The 27,748-nt window shown below is 39.2% G+C and overlaps 1 long non-coding RNA gene across 1 annotated transcript in view; it reads right to left on the bottom strand.

The window, feature by feature from the left end:
• Positions 1-980: 980 nt before the first annotated feature.
• LOC122814845 overlaps positions 981-27,748 on the bottom strand; it is a 341,418-nt gene continuing 314,650 nt past the window's right edge. Inside the window, exons 2-3 of the long non-coding RNA XR_006366911.1 lie at positions 4,720-4,972; positions 981-1,193 (exon numbers count right to left, since the gene is read on the bottom strand). This is a non-coding gene — a long non-coding RNA (uncharacterized LOC122814845). The remainder of the gene's footprint in view (positions 1,194-4,719; positions 4,973-27,748) is intronic.

The following is a 27,748-nucleotide window of genomic DNA, read 5'->3' as shown; positions in this document are numbered from 1 at the left end:
CTCTTGGGCTATGCAGATTTTATACCTCCTCCAGAGAATTTTTTTTGTTTTGTTTTTTGTTTAGCTGCTGCAATAATGATTTGAATGTGCAAAACATTTAAGATTCGTGCATATGTTTGTCTGGGTGCATCAGTAACTTGTGTTTTACACAGGGGGGTTGGGAGGGTGGCTTAATGGCTAAGGTGTTTGCCTTACAAACACAAGGTGCAGGGTTTGAGTCTCACAAGGGATAACTGGCTAGGCTTAAAATGGCTTGCAAGGGCAGTTAGCTTAGTACGAAGCGATGAGCTCTTTTGATAGTGATTTCTCGGGTAACGTATTTCTGATCCAGAAGGACATCTAGGATCTCCTTTAATATTGTAGGCAGTTGAACTTGATTGAATTTTTCAGGGACACCTCTAACTAAAATATTTCTTCTGCTTCTAGTCTCAAGAGCAATTATTTTCTGCTGAATTTCTTTTACGGAGGCTGTGTTTGCATTTTGATTCTTGTGGAGCTCATCTATTCTTACTTCATTAGCCAGTATTTTAGCATCATTTTGTTCTAGTCTCAGTATAATTTGATCCTAGTTAATACCAAATGAGGCTAATTTAGTTGAAAAGTTTTGTATTTCAGTTTGTAATGGTTGGAGAGCTAGCTTCAAGTCCTCTAAGCTGTATGGTTGTTCCTGTTTGGATCTCAGGGCCAGTTTTGGAGCATACTGTTGTGATTTAAGTGTTTTTTGCCTTTTTGAAGTAATATATTTTTCAGGAGAGGCAATTTGAGATAGTTTTGTTTTGGATGTTTGTGCGTCCATTTGCTCCATTTGATTAGATGTTTGCGACAGAGTGATTTTCGTTTTCCTTCCAGCTGTAATACCTATGGGAATAGAGGGTCAGCAACACATGGCTGAAGTCGCCAGTACAAGGTAAGACTGATTTTAGAGTTAAATTCAAGAAATAGTTATTCAATAACATTATCCAAGCAACAAGAGATTTAAAGCAGTTATTTTTATTGTTGAGCAGTTTATAAGGATCAATGTTTGTTTGTATGGTCAGAAGAGTTATCTAATAATAGGAGTAACAATGAGTGCATGGTTACTGTCCAGGGCCATCTTGGAACCTGCAAACCCAATCCATTGACAGCCGTCCTAACTGCATCCCACTTCACTGCCCAGTGAATATACGAATGACCCGGGATGACAATTTCCTTTCCTAAAAAAAAAAAAAAAAAAAATAATAGTAAATCAAGCACTTTAACCAAATATGTAATATAAGACAAAAACACATTTGAAGACCAATGACCCACCCTCTTAATGACCTCAGCTGATCTGCCTTCCCAAACTAAATATAAAGCCCTACCTATGCAAAAGGAATAAATGGAAACCTCTCTTCTGGAAAATCCATATATTGAAAAGCCCGCCTCATCACACATACAAATTGATTATTCATTACCACTTACCCCCTCTCAACCAAAAAACAAGCCTTGAGGGCTCCCAGTATGGGTCTGCAGTAAGCTCCTAGCCCAAACCACCACACACATCCAATCATTCCTATCTTTCCAAAGCACTATCTGCATACCTACCTAACCTGATCCATTTTAGATCTATGCAACCAAATGTGCATTACCACAGAAAACACTATGACCGCCTACAAACTAGTGGCCCTAACAACTGTAACACCCTAAATGCACCATAATACATCCATAAGCACAAGGTCACCTGCAAGATATAATCCTCTGAATCCCCAACCACCAAAGATAGACCCCGCAATAAAACTTCCAAAACCTGTCTTGTCAACGGCCATTGCTTATCCTTATTCACACCAGCCACTCTGCTCCATCTCTTTAACATAAAACCAACTGTCCAGAACATAGTGAAATCACACAACCATGCCACTTGCACAAATATACTGATCGCGGCCAAATCCACCTTGACTGACTGTGCTGCTTTACCTTGTACCTAAGCCTGGGCCAAGTATTGCAATAATAATTCTTCTGACCAAACTCTCTCCTCCTCAGGCAGCTATAAAATAAATGTATCAAAATATATAATGCTCTACCATATGCCTTCCTGATAGACACTACCCAAGACTGCTGCACCAAAGGTCTGGTTACTTTAGCCCAAGTTGCCATACCTCATCTTGCAATGCTCTCGGCTCACTTGCTGTCCTCGGTGCTAACTGGCGAAACTTGCAAAACTGAATATGAGACAAACTGTCAGCAATCCCATTCCTAACACCTGCTACATGCACAACTGTAAAAGAAAAAATAACCAACAAGCTCTGCAAAACCAACTTATGTAACACTATCAATAACAATTCAGAATTTGCTGCTATCACCTGCAAAACTTGCACCACTGCAATATTGTCCAAATGAAAAATAATGCTCTTTCCCCTCAACCTCTCCTGCCAGACCACAGAAGCCACCCAAACTGGCATTAACTCCAAAAAGGTGACATCCTTCTTCCATTCATCCTTCAAATCTGCCAACCAATGAGCAGCAAAACATTCACCACCAAAAAATGCTGCCATTCCAATACCCCCACTGCATCTGTAAATAATTACAATTCCCCTTGACCAACCCAATCCATCTGCCAAAAGGAGACACCATTACATTGCTCCAAGAAGGACAACCAAAGCACCAAATCTGCCCAGGCTAACTTACCAATTCTTACCCAATGATGTTTGCTTTCCCCCTTTTTAACAAGAAGGTCATGGATCTACAAAATGTACAACCCAGATGAACTGCCTGACATGCAAAATTCAGAAGCCCCAAAAGCTCCATGACATCCTTAATCTTCACCTTGTCTTTGAACATCACCCATCCATTCTTTTCCTTCAAACTTGCTATCTTCTCAACTGGTAGACAAAACAACCCCTGTTCCACATCTACTAGCAAACTCAAGAAGTCCAGTACCTTAGAGGGGCCTTCCAATTTAAGCCAAGCCAGTGGGACACCCAGTTCCTCACAGATCCCCAAACACTCTCCCATATCTTCCAACACTTCCCCAAACCCCTCAACTACTATCAGGAAATCATCTAGTAATGTATCGCCCTCTGAGTGTCAACCTTCTGCTGCCAAATCCAATGGAGTGCAGTGCTAAGCCTCTCAAAATTGGCACAAGCTACCAAGCATCCCATTAGCATAGCTTTGTCAAAATAAAACTTGCAACCAACCACCATGCCCAACAATGGTCACTCTTCTCCCCGCACTAGCAATAATCAAAGTGCAGATTAAATAACCACCTTTACCAACCATGGATTTTTAAACCCCTGAATAACCCATATCATGGCATCCAAAGATGCATAACTCATCTTTGCATCATCTACCGAAATAAAATCATTAATGGAATTCCCCTTGGGATAAGACAAGTAATGAATCAGATAACATTCACTGGCTGACTTCTGAGGAACAAAACCTAATAGTGAAACCTTAAAACTGCTAAGCAGGGGGCTGTCAGAAGGACTCAGTAACCTACCAGCCTGCTATTCCTTCAACATCAAACCTTCCAAAATATCCTCCTTCCCCCATACTGAATGCAAATTCTTACAGACCACTCCATCCCCTCCAACCCTTGATTTAGTAGAAAATCCCCAAGAAAACCCATTCATTAATTCTTCCACAACTGCCAAATCAGGAAATCGTTTGAGTCTATGTTGCAATACCTGTACTTTAATGGGAGAATGCATCTCTAGGTCTTCCCATCACACCTTCTAAAGGACACTCCCCTTCTCTGACCTTGAAAATTCCCCCTACCTTGCAGACTTTGAAATCCCTGAAATGAAGAAGGTAAACCACCCAATTCAGTCAAAAGCAACCTTGGACTGACCGCATTGTCTTCCAAACCAGCCACGCAGCAGGGCTGGGTGTATCCCCACACACTTTGAACACATATGCAAGAACCTCTATGTCACCCATGAACAAAGCCCCACATTAAAAGCCCAACAAACCCCCACTCATTCCCCTGCTGACTTACCCCCTCTATGAATAGATCAAAATGTATCTAACAAAGTGGCTAGCCATACGCAGGGTTGCCTAACCTCCTAACACAAAGACTCATCCATTGCTTTCCACTTCCAAAACCTCTGACCATACCATAACTGTGCAATTCCCACCCATAGATGTTCAGCTTCATGGACAGTTAGAAAATAAGCCAAGAATGGTAAGGCCAGGGCACTATCTTTCTCCAACCAAACTGCCATATAATACACAAAGCCTAACACCCAATTTTCCCATGTTCGTGGTCGCAACCTACCTACTCTCTTCCTCCACAAAGCTGCTAAAGCTCCCAAAAGATCTTTATTATTAGCAGATTCAGATTCCAACAAGCACTGCACCCCTTTTGCATCAATTAACTCAAAAATATTGACATACTCCCCTTTCTAGATCATTTCTTTAACTTAGGATGGTATGTGAGGGGTCAGAAAAACTCTCTCACTCTTGCCCCAGGGCCTGTGTAGCTATTCAGTCACCTGGGCAAGTCCCAAAATCTGAACCAACCTCATGTAGTCCATCCACCTGCAGATGATGCCAAAATCCCTATAGACAAACCTACGTTATCCTCCCAAGAGAATGCCTCACCTTGAAACATCTCTCCTTCATCATGCCTCTGCTGATTTTCCATGGCATCTGCATCTTTGCCAGATTCCAGAAAGAACTCATCCCCACCTATCCCCAAACTATTCCCAAACATCACCAAGTCTGACATGCATACATGAACTCCCAACAACATGTCATTACCTGCAGCCACGTCATGCATCGCTCCAGCAGCCAGAACATCCACTGTGACAGTATCTCTCTGTTGTCATGCCCACTTTTCTCTGGGTACCGATCCTCTCTTCAAAAGCTGGACTCACCAGGTTCTTCACCCACTGGAGCCCCACTGCTAGGCAATTCATGGAATAGTTCCTTTGCCTGCAAAATGATGGCCGCCCATCTCTCCCACAAATTCTGCAGACCAGCCATCTGCCAAAAGAAGGACCAGAATAAGACTCTAGGAGAAAACAAAACAAAATCTGAATTCAAAATTTATTCACTCTGCAATATTGCTTTCCACTATGCAAATGAACCACGAAGAACCCTGTCTCAACATGCAAGTCACAAATATGTGAGCTATGATCCAGAGTCACCCAGCTTCCCGTACTAATTCTGGACTGACTAACCCACTCAGCTACTCAACTGTACAAATTCAGATCCCTACAGAACTAGTTTGTCATCAACAGCACCTTAGAACCCTAACACATGACTACAACTACGTACAGCCAGGTGCACTACATGCATTCCAACATCCAACCTAGGTATACCCTGGCATGCACAGATGCTAATCCAGGCAAAGCCCTAATCAGGAGAAATGTGGAACACTTACTAATAGCTTACTAATAAATTCAACTAGTGTGCTCATATAATGAGTAAAATGAGATATCCTTACTTATGGAATAGTTCATTTAGCAATTAATATGATTCAGTTCTTTCTACCATGGACCAGTTTAGATGTAAACACTGAATGTGTGACAGACCCTGACAATGTGGGACTTTGAAAAACATGAACTTTTTAAGACCAAAATGAGGAAAACTGCTTTGTAAGGAGGTACACTTGAGAGGTACACTATAACCATTAAGTACCTATACTTCCCTAAAAGCACCACTTGCTAGTCACTGTACCAGTCACTGTGAAGCAACACCCTGGAAAAATGCTGCATATCTCCAGTTAAGTCTAATTATCAAGTGTCCTGAAAGAAAAGACTCCATGACCATTAATTGTGTATGTGTGAACAACAGCCATTACCAGGAGCCATTTTTCCCTTCAAACAGCTCCTTAAACTTGCAGCAACATGTCAACACCGCAGCATCAACCAGACTGCAAACATGACCCCTTAGGGCTGAAGCTAGCTGGGTTCAAAGCTAACTGACACATGGACCAAAAGAACATCTCTGTTGACCCGAACACCAGCATTGGACTGTGTAAAGCTTGTGCTCGAAACTAGATAAAGGGCACCTACAGCAATTCCAGCCCAGCGTTCAGTGCAGTAAGAATCTGACATTCTAGCTCATGGTTACCTCATTTATATATATATATATATATATATATATATATATATATATTTTTTTTTTTTTAAAGGGGGAACTGCTGACACATCCAGGACTAAAACCCACCCTTAATGCTATCACACCATCCCATGGCTGAACCAGTTAACATCCTCCTCCCAAAAATACATTGTCTTCTGTGTTTCTCCCCCTTTTCCTACCTTCAGCCACTTACTAACCTAGGCAAAAACAAGATCCCCCTCCTGAACCAACGCCATGTGGCCTGACCAGGAGGCAATCCCAACAAATGACTAAAAGAACTCAACTATGATAAACTCAACCACCAGTCCCCAATAACCAAGAGAACAGCAGCCCCAATTACCTAATATATATATATATATATATATATATATATATATATATATATATATATATATATACACACACACACACTCACCCAATACCACCATGTCCCCACTGTTACCCAAGGCCTACCTGTTTTCCAAATACCTACAGGTCATGTCAGAGGTAGAACTTGCCTTAGCAAGATCATGGCTAATTATGACCCCTTTCCCAGCTACACTCACATAAAACCTCTAAGCCCCACCCTAGACCTACCTCACATCTTCCAAACATTCCCTTATTAAGTTAACCCTTCACTTCCCAAAGCTCTACCCAACTCGTTCCCTTTCATCCTAGCTTTAACAACCTTCACTCCACCTCATCCCCTTTCTACCCACCCTAATCCATCCCTTTTATCTTTAGATAACCCTTAAACACCAAAAATGTCCCTGGACAAATTAGTTTGTTACCAAACCTCATTTGATTTACTCATCAAAAATGCTAGTGAGGGAGTATTTTTTTAAACTGGCATTTTTTTATTGTTCTAAGGTACTGGCAGACAAGATGCACAGCTGTGCATATATATAGTATTATTATTATACAGGATATTATAAAGATGTTTGAAACTGCATACTCAAAGTTTGAATAAGATGCATTCATTCATACTGCAGCCCACTTGGCTTACAATGTACATTTGTTTTTTGTGTATTCTTTGATTTCTGATGCACAGTGTTGTAAACTTTTCCTCATCTTGCTGCCTTATCTAGTACACTATCTGTGACCTGAGATTAAGTCATCTCTAATTCCTTGTAATAAATGTCTTTTTCAACTCTGCTTATGCTTGCCAGTTAATGGGTTTGGACATAAATCTCCTCTTTGCAGAAATCTCAGCTCAAAGCCTTAACTAAAGCTTTCATACATAGTAACCATTGTGTTATTAACATACTGTATATGAATACTATGACTGTGTGTATGCCTTTTCCACATACAATAACAAACCATAGTGTTTATGATACTCACAGGCAATTAAACATGAGTAGTTGGGAATATACTATAGTATATTATATATTATATTATCTGCAGTGGTGGTGCTGCGGTAGCGTTGTCGCCTCACAGTTAGACGTTGCCCGTTCGATTCTCAGTTAGATCATCTTCTGTGTGTCGACATGCATGAATGGACGTTCCTTCATTGAAGGTTGTGCTTTAGGCCCGGCAAGCCAGCACGTAAAAATCTACTGCCAATCATTAGCGGACCGGAGTTCCACTGTGCGACCCCTAACTGGGAAAAGCTGAAAGACACAAAGTTGGGAATATACTATAGTATTTCGATTTAAGCCGCAGCATTAACCTGAGCCTGTTTTTTTTGTGTTATGCCATAAATGTATTTCATAGTTTGATTCTGTCTGGGGATTTCAGCTGAGTGTATACCCTTCTGGCTAGCATTCCTCAGATTGTTTCTAATTAAAAAGTGCACCTTTATAGTTCCTGAATCAGTACTTAATGTTCTAATTTATGTAATCTCTTACTGTTGTTTAATTGTCTATTTTTTATTTAAATACCTGGTTTCCTAGCAAATTCTGATGGCTATTAACAACTGTGCATATTACTGTAAGCATCAAGTTTGTTGTATAATTTATTTACTACCAGAATTTACAGTTTTTGGCTCCAGGTTTCTTATAAGTTACTTTTTATTAATTACTGGACTGCTGTGCTGCCCTGGTAAGAAATAGTATAGGCAGACCTGATTTCTTTCTTTATTTTATTGCTAGATTTGGTTTGAAGTATACTATAATATAAGAGTAGTATAAACAGGATGTATGATTTTAACATGATCTGTACTTTAAGAAATTGTTTAATACTTATTTAAAAGCTATTTCATTTTCCCTCTTTCTAAGGGCAACTTAATTTAGCTTTTCATGTATTTATTTTTTTGGTTGGACTTCCTACAAAATTAACAAATTGTTTTGCTAATTATGCATACAATATTGGTTAGACTTGGGCTCTAGGATTTGAAGTATGCATTGTTGGTATACTCAGACTGTGGATTGCAATACTTAATTTAATTAATTAAGTTCAATATTTGCATGTTTATTGGTTTAAATGATAAATTAATTGTAGATACACCTAGCGACACATACATCTTGAGGGAGTATACAAGGTGGTGGTTGCGGGCAGTCAGACCCAGTTGTCACTTTGTGTCTAGCATTTCTAGATAAATATTAGGTGTACTCAGAATATGTTCAATTTTGTAAAGGGATAACGATAGAAATATTCATGCTACCTACAGAGTGCAAGGATGTATAATGCTTCACAAGTTTTAGTAAAAAGTTTCTTATTATAAAAAGTTTATATTTTTAAAAAGATAAACTATCACTCTTTGATACAGAATGCGAAAGTCATTCAAATATAGGTAAATACAGGTAAGAGGAAACTCATGTCATTTATTGTACAGCTCCAATGTTGATTGTACTTACACTGAAGAAACTCATACTATGGCTAATCAGCTTAACAGAATCATTAAGAATCATTAAGAAGCAGCTTTCCATAATATCTGGTACTGAGTATTGAATAAATTACAAGGTAGTTGGAATCAGAGTAAAAAAAAAATTTAGATAAATATGAATTTAGTCAAAAGTGTGCTAGCAAGACTTTGTATTTCTAGTAGTTTATTGTTTAAAAGGACTGCATACTTTGTTCTTTAACATCAGTCTATGTACCATGTGATTTCAAAGTGAAGTATTTTTTTCTGATTTACACAATCCGTGAGATTTAGAAATCTCACTTACACAGTAAAACAATGGACAATTATCACATCTAAATTTGCACAATGTTGAAAGATAATTAAAACACACAAGTACATAAACACAAACGCACTCACACACCACAGTCCTTGTACCCTATCTGCACTACCAGATCCTCCCACCACCCCAATACTTGGAGTTTCATTATGGTATGTATCTATTAGGCCTTGGAAGTCTAGTGTATCCCCTATCCTCCAGTCTCTATATTGTCATTGGTGCCAGTATGGCATTTTACTCGACGGGTCACCCCTAGTATCCAGTGGTTCCCCCAACACTCAGTCCCAGTTATGATGTTGGTGTCATTACAGCACTTTACATTTTATGTTATCCCTGGTGTCCAGTGTTTCTCCCTACCTCCAGATCACTGTGCAACTATCGGTGTTGCTGCAACAGTTTAAGCAGTCCTTGGTATGCAGTTGTTCCCCCACCACATTTGTCTTAGACAATTGAACATGGTCTTTTAGCTGTATTCAGGACCGCAATGTGATGAGGATGGCCATGCTGATGTACACATCTGAGATATTCTTGAATCGTTTGGCCATGTAGATGCTTTCCTGAAGGCAGTTCTGGAGAGATAGCACATGGCTAATCAATGTATACCTCTCCCCCTGGAATATCTCATAAGCTTTCAGCAATGCCACATGGCAAGCCCTTTGTGGTGCTGCATGTCTTCATGTTAGAGGAACGTGCAGCACAGTGTAAGGTTTTGATTTGCTGAATCAGAGAAAGGTATCATGAGGTATAGATTAATGAATTCCCCCGTGTGTACCATGAGATGACATAATTTTATTTCTTTTCCATATAGGCTTCTCAGAGACAAAATAACTCTGAAGCTTTGTTTGCCACTTCAGTTACTAATAATTTTATTTCCTTATAGCCTCAGTAAAGTTTAAGTTTATCTTATTGTAACTATAACTGATCAAGCTGTTTTTTTTTTTTTTTTAGCTTTACTGTATCAGACTAGAAACATAACTATAACTGAAAAAGTTTTGAGTTAGACTGTAGTAAAAAAAAATACTCATGAAATTTTACACCTGAATCATTCTGATATTAATGGGTTTGCAGTTTTTTTTTCTTTCAAAAAGAGAGATAATTTAATCCTGCTATTGCAAAACAGCTCAATAACTGTCCAGTGTATTGTGTTAAACATCTGGACTAATGAAGTACTTACAGAAAGTAGGATGCTACAAAGCAAAACTAAAAAATCGATGTCACACCAAGTCTTCCAGAAACTCTAACCACACTGGAATTCTAAGATAAAATAGATTCAGTAGCTAACCTTTTATTTGCTTCTGAAATGTCAACACGGTTCACTTACTATGCAATCACATGGGTAAGCTGCAAAGCAAATATCCTGACTTTGTACACATGGCAGCTGGTGACTTTAATAAAGCAGATCTGAAAGAAGTACTCCCACACTACCATCAGTATGTGGACGTTTCTACAAGGGATAATAATATCCTGGACAAGGTGTACATAAACTTAAAGAAAGCTTATAAGGCAGTGCAACTTCCACAAATGGGAAACTCTGACCATTATACCATCTTGCTATCACCAGCTTACAAACCTGCACAAGTTAGAGAGAAACCCACAAAGAAACAAATCAGGGTATAGCCCAAGGGGGCTATGGAGGCGCTCCAAGACTGCTTTGAAAGAACCAACTGGGATATGTTCAAGAAGGTAGCCACAGTGAATCAGCATCTGAACTCTGATGAATATATTGAAGTAGTGATGGCTTACATTTCAGACTGTGTTAATGGGGTAACAAATACCAAGAGTATCACTATTAGAGCTAAACAGAAGTCATGGCTCACCCCTAAGAAAGAAACAACAAGTTGACACTAAAGCTACCCACTGATGAGAAGGATGCAATACTCAACCTCAGCACAGAGGAGGTAAGAAGAGAGCTAAGGAGAGTGAACCCCAGGAAGGCTGCTGGCCCAGACAACATACTGGGCAGGGTGTTAAAAGGCTGTGCTGATCAACTACGCACAGTGCTCAAGGAAATATTTAACACCTCTCTTGCCATGGCAAGACTACCCTCATGCTACAAGGAAATAAACATCATCCCACTACCTAAGAAAACCATTCCCTCAAGCCTTAATGACTACAGACCAGTTGCTCTGACATCCACTGTTATGAAATGTTTTGAGAGGCTGATCAAAATGCATCTTTCATCATGCCTACCTCCTGATTTTGACCCTCTGCAGTTTGTGTACAGAGCTAACTGTTCCATGGCTGATGTCATATCAGTAGCATTACATATCTCCCTTGAGCATTTAGAGAGTAAACACAACTGTGTGAGGATGCTGTTCATAGACTTCAGCTCTGCATTTAATATGGTGGTACCAATGCAGCTGATAGAAAAACTGGGACATTTAGGAATCAGTAAGCATGTCTGTAACTGGATCCTGGACTTCCTGATTTAGAGACCACAGAGTGTGTTCAAGTAAAAACACATCAAAGTGCATCACAATTAACACTAGGGTTCCACAGGGATGTGTTCCCAGCCCACTGTTATTCAACATCCTGACCCATGACTGCTATGCTAAGCACAAGTCCAACTATATCATCAAATTTCTTATGACACCACAGTCATGGGGTTCATCACAAAGGAGGGTGAAAGGGTGTACAGACAGGAGGTGGCATCTCTGATTAGTTGGTGTGAGGGGAACAACCTTGACCTGAAGTAAACAACACCAAAGAGATTATTATCAACTTTAGGAAAAGGAGAACAAACAATCCAGTGCTCAAGATCAATGGTGAGAGTGTGGAGAGAGTTAAGAGTACTAAATTCCTGGGTGTACACATATCAGAGGATCTCTCATGGTCAGGAAACACCAGGTAACTGGTCAAGGAAGCACACCAACACCTCCACTTTTTATGAAGGCTGAAAAAACCTAAGCTTCCTCCTCATATTCTCTCCACCTTCTATAGAGGTGCAATAGAGAGCATCCTCACCTGCAACTTCACAGTGTGGGTTGGAAGCTGCACAGTTACAGAAAGGAAGGTGCTACAAAGAGTGGCAAGGGTTGCAGAGAAGGTAACAGGTTCCAGTTTTCCATCGATACAACATCTTTATTCTACAAGAAGCATCTGAAAGGCCACCAAAATAATACAAGACAACACATATCCTGTGCATGGACTGTTTAAGCATCTGACATTGGGCAGGAAATATCACAGCATCTGCTGCAGGACTACAAGATTCAGTAACAGTTTCTACCCTACAGTGATTAGACTTCGGAACTCGGGCACTAGTCCCAGAGGTCTGGACACATAATAAGTTAATTTTTATTTATTTCTGCAATATATACTTACATATATTCCAAGTGAATACAATATTTATTTATTATATCCATAGTCAGTATTATTTAACTCACTCAAGTGCAAAATTAGACAAATAACTTAGGCATTTCAAAAGTTGTTTTGTTTTACCTTAAATAGGGTTGTTAATTTAACTCAGGGGAGGGTATTCTTTTCATATATGACTGTGGTAAATGTCTCTGCTCTTTCTTGCATGTATCGGGAGTAGAATTGTAGTTGTTAGTTATATTTATTCATTTACTTGTATGTGTTGTTTCATTTTCCTTTGTCATCTCAAGAATTGAGATGATACACATGTGTAGTTCTAAGTAAAAATAAAGTTTACTTTGACTTGACTTTGACTTGACTTACATTTATATGCATCTCGACTTCAAGACTGGTTTCTTATTCCTGGATTGGATAGGCTTACTGCAATGCTTATATTTTGACTAGCTATCCTTTTTCAAAGCCCATTTTGAAAGACTGCCAGCTCGGTCTTCGATCAAAGTGCTAAATGAATCTTGACTTTGACTGCCCAGAGGTCACATGCACAAGAGTTTTGTTAATCAGTGGAGAGGTTTTGAACTTGTCAACCCTTAGCTCAAAGCCAGCTTTACAAATCAGGCAGATCAGATTACAATATTCTTTCAGTTTACAGACTGAAGTGAATGCTGACTGACCATAGGTTACATAGACATAGTTCTGTAAATCAGTGTATACGGTTTGGAAATGTCTATTTGTAATACAGAGTGTGTGTAGTGAAAGATGCATTTGAAAATGCTAGGTTACTGTATTTGTAAAAAAATAAACTTTAAAGAAACCCTCTATAATATTTTTTTAAGAACAGTTACATTCAATTTAAAGAAAAGTTTTCTAATGTATTTTCACTAGATATTTGACAAAAAAAGAATGTACTGGCTAACTGTATTTCAAGTAATTATACCCAAAAATAGTGGCCAACTACATGAAAGCTGGCAATATGTAAAAGAGATAGTGCAACTGTACAATGGTCTTCTGGATTACTTCAAGGACAAAACAGCATTTTGAGAACTTACAGGAAAAACAGAATATTTGTTATATGATTATAGTGGGCATTTTAGAACTTGCTGACCCCCTGCCACGTGTTCCTATATTTAGAAAGCATTGCTTCTGTTGCACGGGCTGTGTTTAGGCAGGGTACACAACACCAACAAGGATGAGAAGCATGTAAAACAAATTGCCAGCAATGATCTTCTAACTGTATACAGAGGCTCATACTATGCAATGTAGAAGGCAGAAGAAGATTTAAAAAAGCCTCCCTGGAGTAGATGGGTGAATCTGGCAGTCTAAGGTTGAAGTTGAAAGAGATGAGTTAAAGACAATTTCAAAATATTCCTGTTAGTATACAGAAGCAAAGTGATTGCCAGGAAGGGAACAATCTTGCATCTCTCCCAGGCAAGCTAGATCCTAATAGGTAGCAGCCAGTGTTCCTGAGCAGAAGGAAGGGGGAAATTATGAAATATCAAGAATATTCTTGCTAGAGATTCCTGTGACTCCATGGCCAGTCCTTCTATATCTTCTACATAAAACTTCTTCAGCTAGCAATGATAGCACTTTTACATCATTATCACAGGATCATTGGTGAGTAATAGGCTAATTGTCCTGGCGGGCAATTTTAAGTCTAGTCAGTTTCCCTTTTTGTGCTCAAAAACACATATCCCATTTGGTTAGAGATTGGTCTTTTCCATCCCACGGTCAATAATTATATATTACCCCATGAGAATAACTGGGATCATACCAGAGATAATTTGAGGGGACCCGTGCATGAGATAAAGCATTTAGGAGCTGCCTCTATCCATTAGTAGTACAGGGGGTAATCCTGGGGTAAATTTTCTGTTTCTTATCCATAGATCTAAGTTCTACTTGAATATAGACAGGGGCAAACTTTGTTTTACATGGATGTAAGCTATACCTATCCCTCCAAACCATTCTGTTGGTGTTGTAGAAGAGGTTTAGATCCTTAAGCCAAGTATTTCTGATGCAATTTTCCTTGCTCATGTACAATAAATCTATCAGTAATGAGTTGAAGGATGCTTGTTTGCCAGACACAGGTCACCTCTTAAGCAGTTTGTAGGATATCGAGTATAGTGACAAGACTTTAAGTCAATCCATGCAGGACATGTTGTTTATGCCTTGTATCTATCCTTTTAGTAATGTATCTCTGTAGGCATTCCAATGGTTGAATGTGTCCAGACAGATACATGCTAAAGGGGGCATTATATTCAATGACTGGCCTAATGAGGGGTGAGTAAAAGGAGACAATAACATCCATAGATCTAATCACAATCCCTTTGTTTATAACCTGTGCAGTATAGAAGGAGTTTCTTACAACAATGGACAAATGTTGGTCAAAAGTTAGGTCACTGTCTATATAAGTTCAAAACTCCTGAAGAATTGGGTCAACTGTTAGGGGTGGAGTGTTAATGTGGTAGCTCCCTGGAGTAGGTATCTTCCCAAGGGATATAATAATGCAGTTTTTGGCATTTAGTTTCAGTCCATGATTTTGGCACCAGTAATTTATTTGGGACAAACCTTCCCAGCAGAATGACTTAAGCCATTTGGAGTTTCAATGACTTCCTAGCTTGCTGCAAACTTAGTCAGCTAGTGCCCTTTGGTATTGCCTTTTACTTCAGAAAAGTAGATGTCGAACAGGAGAGGTCCCAGAACAGAACCCTGAGGGACTTCACTGTGACTGGGGACTCCATCTCTGAGTTTAGTTGTGTATGCAGTATAGACTTGAATTTGATGCTATATGTGCATAGAAGTGGGGTGGCCTACTTACATAGCCTTGTTAAAATAAGTTTACTTTGTTTACAATGACAAACTTGGATTTTAAATACTTATCCTTTGTTAATATTTTACCTGAGGTGTAAGTATGTAAGGCAAATAATTTCTGGATCCCAACTTAACATGTTGTTAACTTTCTATCTGGGTTCATTTGTTAAGGTTAAATGTTTATGTGATGCACAGCTCACAAATGGTTGCCAATAGCCTTAATCAACAATTCTCTAACTTAAAACACTTAACAGTGGTATTAGTAAAATCTGGTTTGTACATTATTCCAGTCTCATGGGTTTGTCTTACTGTCCATGATCCTTTGCAACTTATTCTGTATCATAGGAGCCTTTTGTTTTAAATTAATTATTTGGATAAATGCAGGATATGAACAATGGAGCAACATACAAAAACTTGTAATGGCATGCTGAATATCTAATACCAGTTGTCTGTAACAGATAACTCACTGAATTACTATTTAAAAACCTAAAAGCCTTGCTAATCTGCAAGCACCAGAGCACTTGCAAAGTCACACTGCAAGGGTTTAAAATAGTTATAGAACAGCAGCACTTTTACTGTAGAGCTACTTTCATTTGCTTGGTTTTTAAGTACTGACATTTTCTGTAAAACAAATCTCTAGTTCCATGGCTGCTCGGTGTTATCAGTAGTCTTCCTGTACTGCTAGTTAAAACTTTTAACACTTTTAACCACTAAATATAGTAATTTCACACCTTGCATGCGACACCTACGCATATTGCTGAAAGATCTTCAGACAGCTTAAGTTCAAGTTTTAAGAGAAATTCACGATAAATGATATATTTATTGATTTTGCAGGCTGTAAAGATGCTTCCTAGAGATAAGGGAGTAGTCAGGCATATTTTGTGTATTCAGCAAAGAGATTTCTTTGAGCTGCTGCCAGAAATATTATGGTTTACAGAGCCCAGGAGGTGCCTATAAGTGATTCTGATCGTCTCATCAAAGGTATTTTCAGTGTGCCCAAAACCCCTGAACAGTTTAGCTGAAAACCAGATTCAGCAAACTTAAAGTTGTTTTTTTTTTCTCCCATGGAGCAGGCATATATATTATACATACTAACTCAATGGTCCAATAACAGTGGGGAAAGGCCAACACTGTTTTTACTGAATGTAAGTTTTAAATGAATCCATGTCAGTGAGTTGAGACTTAACAAAACCTGTGCAGAGCTGTTAACATTCTCCCTGTAACTGAATGAAGATCAGCTTATAATATACAATGTTTCCAGCAACAGAAAATTCAGTGTACTTTTCTTAAGTGTGTAGGGGTTGCATTTAGACACTACTGCAATAGTGGAATGGGTGGAGAACAGCAGTATAAAGTTATTAGCACAAAATTAATGATTTGGCTGCAAGACCAGCACCAAATAAGCTTCAAGTGGTAATTCCATCAATATTGGCATTCCCCAATGGGAAACAAACTACACCCCACTCCCTTCAAGAAATCAGACTCTACTGGTACATTTATGTCAGAAATTAAAAGCCATCATTCAAGACAGGAGAAAATGCTAGGCGTTGCCTAACAGATAATAGTACTAGAAAGTCTCATATCTTCATGCAGCAATTTTTCTGACTACTGACATAGTAAATATGTTGCCATTTGCATGCTGTTATCTGTGCTAAGAAATATTTCACACAATTATGTTAGGCTTCTTCACAATATATTCTGCATTAAACTACAGTATATCCTGATTTAGCTTTGTTCAGCTGATTTCTATATTTCAGGTGCTGTCCAAAGGTATGCAGATCTTTTCAGATGTTAAGGCTTAACACTATGAAATAGTTTTCTAATTTAGTTTCACCTTCTGTTGCCCAGGCCTTCTCTGGAAAAAAGGCCCCAGTAAAACTTAACCAGTTAACTAAATGCAGAAGGGCTACTGACAATGTGCTATGTGACTTCAAACTTTATTCAAGCAATGCAACATTATGGCACTGTTTAGAAATGAGTCATAAATTGTAAAGCAATCTTAGTTTTGTAGGCTTCTTCATGATATGGTCATTTTTAAGAAGATAATATGTCCTCTAGTGGTAAGGAGGGTTGAGTTATCAATGCCTTGTTCAATTGCCATATTGTCTGTCTTGTGTTTGAAGTACAAGTAATCTACCAACGATCATTTGGACAAGACAAAGATCAAGCAATGAAACAATTGCTGTTATTTCATGGTGTGGAGTAGCTAGACATTCCCAAGGAAATCCCAAGGGATTCTCTACTGTAATCATGGTTGTCACCCTGGACCATTTATCCATGCTTTTCCTGACATATATCAACTTTGTTTTGTAAATGGTTGTTTCTGAAATGCTGTAAACTCACAGTAATGGTTGCATTTACAGAATATTCTACTGATATAGTATTTTTAAAATAGCTGCATATTTCATTTTTGGTTTCTTTTAGTGGCAGCTGACTCTGTTAGATACCTAATAACACAGAAATGGCAATAACTGCTGAGTTTAATGATGCTGTAAATGTTGGTGTAATTCTCATTGATGGCAAAGATGTTGCACTTCTTTAGAGTACTCAGCAAATGCTGTGTGTTTAAACCACAGCTCAGAAGTGTCACTGCATGGAAATAGCCTCTGTGTTTCTGTTGCATTGCATTCTAGATGAAGCCACATACCCAATTTAAATATCCTGTGGCTGAGGTACTACAATTTTTATTGCATGGTGGAGCCTTGTTGCAGCAAATTGTGGGAATCTTATTCTTGAATGAAATGTATATGCCCTTCATGAAGATACATTCTGATAACAGTTTTTTTTTTCAGTAAACATCTTTATTAAATTAGCAAGTATGGCATAGGCAATCTTACATTTATATAAATGAAAAACAAACATTGACACCACTTTAGTTGCAAACATTATACATCATTTAATAATCTATCCAGTCATTGTCAGTAAAGCATTATATGGCTCATTCAAATCCTGCATCTTAAACCTCGTTCCTTCTTACTGTCCAACACGCATAATTACACATTCTATTTTATTGTGGGCTTAACTCTATTTTCTTCTGATCAGTCCTAATTAGACAGCTTTTGTACAACCAAAGAGAGTTATAACAGAAGCAATAAACTTTGGATGAGGTTTCTGAGGCTATAATATAAACTTTTCTTGTGCTTGTCCTGATGTTTTGCTCTTATCTACACAGAGACACCAACAGTGTGATCCAGTCTTATGTACTGATACTGCAGATCAAATTCCTGAGAAATGACAGAGAGAGAGAGAGAGAGTATTGCTGTTGGATGCAGTAAGTATTTTGAATGTGCCTAATTTTCATGTGAAAACCTGTAATTTACAAGGTAAGTAACACAAGCAATATAAAAAAAACATGAATGAGGGTCAATTGAATTGTGTTATTTTAACTTCTGCAAGTGTGTTTAATGGCTTTTGTCCTTATTATATGCCTAGAAGAAACACAGCAGGATCCAGACCAAGTGGTGAAAATACTATAGAATCAGCCCTCAAACAGTTCCACACTATGTACCAGACAAAGTAACAGCAAACTACCCTGCAACAAAGTAAAATCCACAAATTTTTATTCAGACACTACAAGCATTAAGTGTTTTCATCCCTGAATGTAAAACGGGACTTTCTCAGAGCCTGAGGAAGTCCCATTTTACACTCAGGGATGAAATTGCTACAAACCGTAAGTGCTTTCATTCCTGAGTGTAAAATGGGACTTCCTCAGTGTCTGAGGAAGTCCTGTTTTACACTCAGGGATGAAAGCGCTTAGTGTCTGTAGTGTCATGAATTTTACTTTGTTGTAGTGTGGATTGCTGTTACTTTCTCTAGTACTGCATGTGGAATTGTTTGAGGGCTGATTATATACTATTTACACCACTTGGTATGGATCCTGCTGTGTTTTTTCTTGGCTTGGAGTGTCTTTGTTTTTTTCTTATTATATGCCTATTTGAGTCTTTTGCCTGCTACTTACCCATCCGCAAACTTTTTTAGTCTGTTTTAGTTTATCTGTGTCTGGTGTTTTACCCATTTTGTGTAATGTAACTTTTCTGCTAACCCATTAAATTAGTTTGTACAAGTGATATATTAACACACTTTTAATTTTCACTGTTGTTTGGTTAATGTTTGTATTAGTTTAGGCATGTTTTTGAAATAACAAATCAAAGAACAACAAACCAACGAAGGGATTAACTCTCCTGCATCCAAGTATAAAAATACTGATAAAATATAAAATGTCCACATGCAGGTAGAGAAAACAGCCGAAAAATCCACAGTCTCTGTCACTTCAATTACGAATTCCAATTCCAGTAGGGTATAAAAAGTTATTTATTCAGCTAGCAAAAGTTAGTGCTTTCACCAAAAAGGCTTTCTCAAACTACAAAGCTGCCACTTAAAAACATCATTTAAATATGTAAAAAACAAAGCTGATAGGTTCAAAGTTAATTAATTAGATATGCTAAATACTGCATCATTGATTCATTTAAAATGGTATGCATTCATTATAACCTATACATACAAAGAGTCACAAACCACACTAAAACATTTAAAATATACAATACCCTAAATATACAAATATATAATATATATATATAATAAATATAAATAAACATATAATAAATAAAACCAAAAATTAGTGTTTTTGAAATAAGATATTTGGCAATCCTGTACAACAAACATACCTCAATACTTATCATTATGTGGGACAACTCAGCTGCAGGATGTAAGCTGTAGCCGGTACAAAAGGTTAAACAAGGATCTGAATCATTAGTGATAATAGCACCCAAAGGTAGCAAACTCAATGTAAACCAACCTCACTGCACCCACTTCTCACACTTACATTAATGTATAGCGCATCACACATTGCTTAATTTCTTTCATATAACCAGTCATATGGTGTGCTGCAGTAGCGTTGTCGCCTCACAGTAAGACGTTGTCCTTTTCGATTCTCAGCTAAAGCGTCTTCTGTGTGGAGACATGTGTGAATGGGCGTACCTTCGTTGAAGGTTGTGCGTCAGGCCTGGCAAGTCGGTACGTAAAAATCTACTGCCAATCATTAGTGGACCGGAGTTCCGCTGTGGTGACCCCTAACCGGGAAAAGCCGAAAGATACAGCAACAATAACATAACCAGTCATATGGTGCCCTTGTCATAACACTTACCACACTCAGCCTCACTCCCAGCATTATCTTTGCATGCAGACACCTACCTTCCCTTGGAATCCTTTTCTACAGTTATGTACACAATTTACTCAAAACCATTGCAAAATAGACATCATTTTTATTTTACTTTAACATTTATCCTTCAGTTATCTGCAACACAATGCATGAATGCATGTATACATCCATTATAAGCATAATAAACTTATTTCATATTGCTTTCTATATCTGTACCACAGTCATTATCCAGAAAGAATTGCCCAACTACTCTTATTTCTGGCAAACATGTCCTTCTACTATCTCTCCCAATCAAACTCATCTTTTCAGCCTTACAAAAGGAATGACTCAATTACAAATACAAGGGTTCTACTGCTCCTACCATCAGTACATGGAGTTTACTAAATAAATTATGTACATCATAAGGGTTTCTGGACACAACAGATCTAATATAACAGTGAATGAATCTTGACTCTTGGGTAATGACCTTTTCATGTGTAAACCCAAAAAACAACTAGCACTTCTTACATAGATTCCATCAAGGAAAATATAGAGAAAGGGGTACCCTGACACCCATTTCTAAACTCTACAGTCAGTTTAGTATTATCACCTAGTGAAAGACTAAAGTATCCAAAGAGGGTATTGTGAAAATGTCTAGTCACTGGATACCTAAAGCTCAATGAAAGAATATTCTATATCCCTCCTTCTCTTCCCTATAAATAGTAGAGCATGTCATCAACTCAGTTTACTACTACTAAAGAATTTTCAGTACTATTCTACTAAGAGGCATTATTGTAAATTTGTATGACAAATCTAAAGAAAAATGTATTCTCTCATTTCTGAATCAGGGACCCTACCATCTTGCATTTCTCCTCTTACAAGATCTAAGCCTAAAACAAACATCATACTATTCTTGACTGGATATTAACAAATATCTTCTGTAGACTTGCCCTCCTCATATACAATCACCATTATTAAATGGTCACTATGTGGTACTGATTACTTTGTCAGCCAAGCAGCATAAAATCCCTGACACTCTCCTGATTTTTTGTAATTTACTGAATGATTAGAGTAATGTTGGATATAGTGGCTTCACTGGAAAGTAACTAAAGCAGGAAGATGAGGGGGGATGTAACTATAAAGGGAATGATGTTGGGGAGGGTGTGTGAGAAAGGGGGTAGGGTATAGGAGTAGACCCAGTCAGAATATAGCTTTAAAATGAAACAATCATTGAATAAGTAATATCTGCAAAATACCAGACAACAGTATTCTATGTTTGGAAGAAAGGAAGGAATTATTATTCTGAGGTGTGGTAACATAAGAGAGTAAAAAGGAATTTTGAATAATAGTTAAAACTATGGCCCATATTTGTACTTGTGTCCCTCCTTTCCTGTAACTAGTCTAGTCCAGATACAGATTTGTTGTATCCAGGACTGTTTGTAAGCTTCTGAGCCCCCCAAGCCTTTCTGTGTTGGAGGGAAAACTTCTAGCTTATCAGTGGGAGTGGTAAGCACTAAGTAGCTTATCTACCACAAGAGGAGTGGTTTCTGGGCCAGAAATTGTAGTTACTGGCCGTTTGGGCAGTTTTTCCATCTCTTTCAACTTTTCTGGTTTAAAAGCCTGTGTTCAGCTTGTTTCCCACTTCTCCTGTAACTGGTCTAGTCCTGATACAGATTTGCTGCACCCAAGACTGTTTGTAAGTTTCTGAGCCCCCAAGCCTTTCTGTGTTGGAGGGAAGCCTTCTAGCATATTAGTGGGAGTAATAAGCACTAGGTAGCCTATCTACCACAAGAGGAGTGGTGTCTGGCCCAGTAATTGTGGTTTATTGGCCATTTGGGCAGTTTTTTCCATCTCTTTCAACTTTCTGGTTTAAAAGCTCACATTTGCGCTTGTTTCCCCCCTTTTCTGTAACTAGTCTAGTCCAGATTCAGAGTTGCTGTATCCAGGAATATTTGTAAGCTTCTGAGCCCCCCAAGCCTTTCTGTGTTGGAGGGAAGCCTTCTAGCTTATCAGTGGGAGTGGTAAGCACTAGGTAGCCTATCTACCACAAGAGGAGTGGTTTCTGGCCCAGTAATTGTGGTTTATTGGCCGTTCGGGCAGTTTTTTCCATCTCTTTCAACTTTCTGGTTTAAAAGCTCACATTTGTGCTTGTTTCCCCCCTTTTCTGTAACTAGTCTAGTCCAGATACAGATTTTCTGTGTCCAGGACTGTTTGTAAGCATCTGAGTGGTGCCAAAATCTGCAATCTTCAATTTCCCCTTAGATCTACTAGTTCTCTCCTCTCCTGCACTTATACTAGCTTATTAGTCTAGCACTTTACCCGACTTCTTGTAGCAATTATTGTAGCACACAAAAGTGCTACTAGCACTAGACATTCTACAAGGAAACAGATCCAGTACTTATTATCAATGCCCACCCCTCCAGGCATGTCTAAAGGTCAGTTCCCTGTGCTTTCTCCTATTAATCTGGTGAATTTGGGCATCCTGAGGCAATGTAGCAGCTGCCTCATGTACACCAACAACCCTCTCCACTTACCTCTCAACACTCAGACTTGCGAGGGATGCATTTATATATCCAAATTGGAAGCCATGCATTCTCCAGCCAAGACCGGAATAGCTGATCAAGAGGAGAAGGGCAACACTTGCACAACAATCGGGACTGGGAGGGTGGCCTAATGGTTAAGGTGTTTGCCTTACAAACACAAGGTGCAGGGTTTGAGTCTCACAAGGGATAATTGGCTAAGCTTAAAATGGCTCGCAAGGGCAGTTAGCTTAGTACTAATCTATGAACTTATGAACCTATGAACCACATGGAACACATAGCCCTCCAAAACACACACCAGCACTGCCTTCACATAAAAACACAAACCACACACCCACCTTCATGGAGGCTCTCAATAAAAATCTACCCAAGCAGCAGAGACCTCCAAGGCAGAAACACACTCGACCACCACAACACAACACTAATCACGAGACACATAACTCTCCTAAACAGTGTACCACTCAACCAAAGCCCCTAAGGCAAAACAGTATGCCCAACACACTAGTCATAGGTGACTCAATAATGAGGCACACTGATGTCCCACTCACTAGGTTGAATAAGGAGAAAGTAACAGTCAGCTGCCTGTCAGGTGCCAGGATCCACCACATAATGCATGCACTCAGGTCCCTCAACAAGAGTTACAATTATGACTCTGTCATTGTACATGTGGGCATGAATGACCTGAGATGTACCTCCCTGGACTACATGAAAAGAGACATGGAGGAGCTCTCAGATTATGTAGCCCAGGCAGGTATGACCCTAGCCCTGAGCAGTGTCCTACCATCACCCAGAATTATACCACAGTACAAGCAGAAAATTATTGATTTCAACAATTGGCTAAGTTTCTGGTGTCATTCTAAGGGGATCCAGTATCTGTCTGCCTGGGATACATGATTGACAGACCGCAATACTTTTCCAGAGATGGACTGCATCTGTCACCCCTGAGCTTCTGGATACTGGCCAAGGCCCTTGCCACCCCTATAATGCCTTTTGTCTTACTTGTTCCAAAGACCAAATTACCACCATAACAGCTACAAACAAATGCAATCTGAGGGTCATGATGCTCAATGCTAGAAGTCTAAATCTCAAAATGCACTTGTTCAAAGCACTCCTTAAAATGGAGAACATCAACAGTTGTGCTGTAACAGAGACCTGGTTCAAGGCAGCAGAAAACACCCCTGCACTACCAGGCTATAACTCATTCCACACATTTCAGCCCCAGAACTTGGACCAAAGCTCCAAAGGCAGTGGTGTTTCGATATTCATAAAGGATGCAGACACCTCCAGACTGGTAGTCCAACATAACATATCAGAGATACTGCAGGTGCAGCTAACATTGGGTAAGACAGCGATTCAGGTCGTAGCCTGCTATAGATCCCTAAGCAAGTCCCAAGACTCACACACCATGTTCCTAAGCACCCTGGAAAATATTAGGGTACAACCTAACACTCTCTTACTAGGCAACTTCAACTATCCCTCCATTAACTGGGAAAACTACTCATGTACCAATACACTTGCCCAATGTTTCCTGGAGTTCATTAATTCCAATGGCCTGGACCAGCTCGTTCTTACCCCCACTAGAGGTAGCAACATTCTTGACCTGGTCATTACTAAAATGGGCAACCATTGCTCTATAGCAATAGTCAGCTCTTCGCCAATTAGATCCGACCACAAACTAATCGCCTTGGAAATCCATATCCCTCCCACTCCCACCCCACCCCCACAAAAGTAACCATCATGAAAAACTTCTCCAAAGCTAACTTTGGGCTCCTAAAAACAGAGGTGGCTAACTTCAAGGCACCCATGCAACTGGAGAATAGTTGCGTGACTGTCAAATCATACACCAATGTACTCTACGAATACGTACACAAATGCATGGATCTCACCACACCCTATTGAACCAAGACACTCTCCTCCAAAAAAAAAGGTAGCCAATCTGGTGGTCCCCTGCCATAAACAAACTCTACAACAGAAGGAGGAAATTGATGCAGAATAAGGTGAAGTACAACGACTGGAAAAACTCCCTTAACAGCCTCAACAGAAAGGTGAGATCCCTCATCAAATCCTCTAAAGCTAGCTATGAAAGCAGAATTGCAGCAGATAGAAAAGACAACCATAAGGCCTTCTATAGTTATATAAAGAATCTCCACAGCAATACCAAGATTTGCTCTGAGCTACTGCACAGTGGTACTTCCTATACCATGTCAACAGATATTGCCAATATACTGCCTGACAGATTCAGTGCTAACTTTACCCCTCTCTCCCCCCAAAAGGACCAATCACAATACTAGTAGATTGCCAGGTACCCAGTATTTCTGCTGCACAGGTTAAAACAGCACTGTCCAAGGCCAAGAATAAATCTTCTATGGGAGCTGACAATATCCCTGGCTGTGTTCTACATGAACTACAGAGTGAACTGGCACCTCACCTCTGTGCCCTGTTCAGTCATAGCCTCACCTCAGCTTTTGTCCCACTCAGGAATCATAGAAAAACTCACTAAGCTTGGCATCAACCCATATATCACTAGGTGGGTTGCAAACTGGCTCACAGATAGAACCCACAATGTGAAAGTAGCTGACTCCAAGTCAGACTGCCAACTAGTCATTAGTGGAGTCCCACAGGGTTCGGTCCTGGGTCCTCTCCTGTTTGGTATCTGCTTCTCTGAAGTCCAGGCAAACATGAAGGGACTCTGGCTGACAAAGTTCACAGACGATTGCAAGCTGGGAGCTATTATTAACTCCCCAAGTGATGTTGACATCCTACAGAATGGCCTCACTGAGACCAACAACTGATGTCAGAACCATGGCCTTAAGTTCAATGCCAAAAAATGTGTCATCTTCCCTTTTGGGGAAAAAACAGTTACCATGAATTACCACACTGATGGTAGTCCACTGAACACAGAAGGCATTATAAGAGATCTGGAAACACAGGTGACAGCAACCTCTCTTTTAATCACTACATTGCCACTGTGGTCAGAAAGTCCTTCTAAGTGGCACATCTCATTACTAAGGGTTTTGCATCCAGGAAGAAAGAGATCATTGTCTCCCTCTACTCGTCCCTCATTAGGCCAATCATCAGGTAAAATTCCCCCATTTGGCATGTAGCTCACTAGACACCTGCAACAACTGGAGAGGCCACAAAAGTACCTCACAAAGAGGATCCAAGGCCTTAAACACTTGTCCTATATGGATAGACTCAAAAAACTCCAACTATTCTCTGTCTCATGTCGCCTACTTAGTGGCGATCTCTGCTTGACTTACAAAGTCATGTCTGACCCAGTTCTATTAGAAATGCTACATCTAAAGAAATCCCAATCCCTCCACACCCCACACTCCAGAGACCTAAACCTCATTACCACAATTAACAGAACATGCTGGAGGGACAGGTTCATAACCCAGAGACTGCCCATGCTATGTAATAGACTTCCCATACATGTCAAGCAGAGCACCTTGCTGACCCTCTTCAAGAGAAATCTTGATGAGTGGATGGAAAACAGAAAATTCACTCCAGGGATAACTCTAGTGGCTCTACTTGACAGAGGCACTTGGAACTAAGGTCGGGTGGCACTATGCCAGGGTAATCCTATGGCTAGGCTTGTAGCAGGGCCATTAGCCTAGTACACACCTATGCGCCTATGAACCTATGAAAATAATTGATTTCTATATTGAAACAATCACCTCATACTTTCAGCCAGAACAGTAAAATCATGTAATTGGGTAAAATTTGTTTTTGCTTGATTCTTGGGAATACCTCAGACGTCACAGTTTTGTACTGTTTTATTTGTACAATCATATTGGACTAACGCATGATATTATATAATATTTACCTGCACCTACTTATGTCAAAATATGAGTCGTGCATCTTACACAATATGCATTCATGCAGCTGAGCCAGAACTATCACTCTGTCACCTTTAAATAACAAACCTTAAATATATGACAGTTCAGTTTGCTATACAAAATACTCTTTGATGATGTCACACCATCAGGTCAATCCACATGTCAGAGCAATGAAGCTTCAAGTCATCTTGAGTATAAATCTTTAATTCCTGTAGCTTCTCTGCTGCTACTAGCACCCGTGGGACTGCCCACTGCACATCTAGATTTTTTTCAGTAGAACTTTTTGCAGTGATTTAGATATGTTGTAATCAGAGTATTAACAATTAGTGCATTAATGTACAAAGTTTATACTGTACTTGGAGGTTATATTTTTGCAAAGACTGTAGCATTGTGTATAGATGTGCTAACATTTTGTGTAAAGATTTTCTGAAGTTGCTTTGAAGCAATTTATGGTCTAGACCTTGCTACCTGGCAGCTACTTGCAAAGTAGTAAGAAGCAATAAATCACAGGGCACAAGATATGGTGCTGTCTTCTAGGTATCTAAGTACTTCAACACTCTTCTCTTCATCTGATCACTGCCATACTGATTCATGCTGTAGTAGCTTCTTTAGTGGTAATGTAGCATTTGCAAGTGATCGATAGACACAGATACTGCACCATAACAATGAAATACGGATCCAAATATTGAGTACACTATTTCCATTTTCACAAAGGTTTCTTTGCAAGTTTTGATGTATTAGTGTTTGTTGTGTAATTCTCTTGCACTGCACATTGAAGAAACACAGCAAAACTAATTTGGTGGTTCACCGGAGAACAAAACTGAAATATGGAATTATTGTTGTGATGACATGATCTGAAACTTTAAAATGCAAAAACAAATAATGTTATCATCAAAACAGAAAATGCAAAAATAATAAAAAAGAATGGCAGATTAAGGCAGAAGTGCTCAATCTTAGTCTTACTGCTGG

Source organism: Protopterus annectens, chromosome 11.part0, assembly GCF_019279795.1.
Source record: "Protopterus annectens isolate FY-2018-M chromosome 11.part0, PAN1.0, whole genome shotgun sequence".
NCBI lineage: Eukaryota > Metazoa > Chordata > Ceratodontiformes > Protopteridae > Protopterus > Protopterus annectens.
This window is presented reverse-complemented; position numbering and strand designations above follow the sequence as displayed.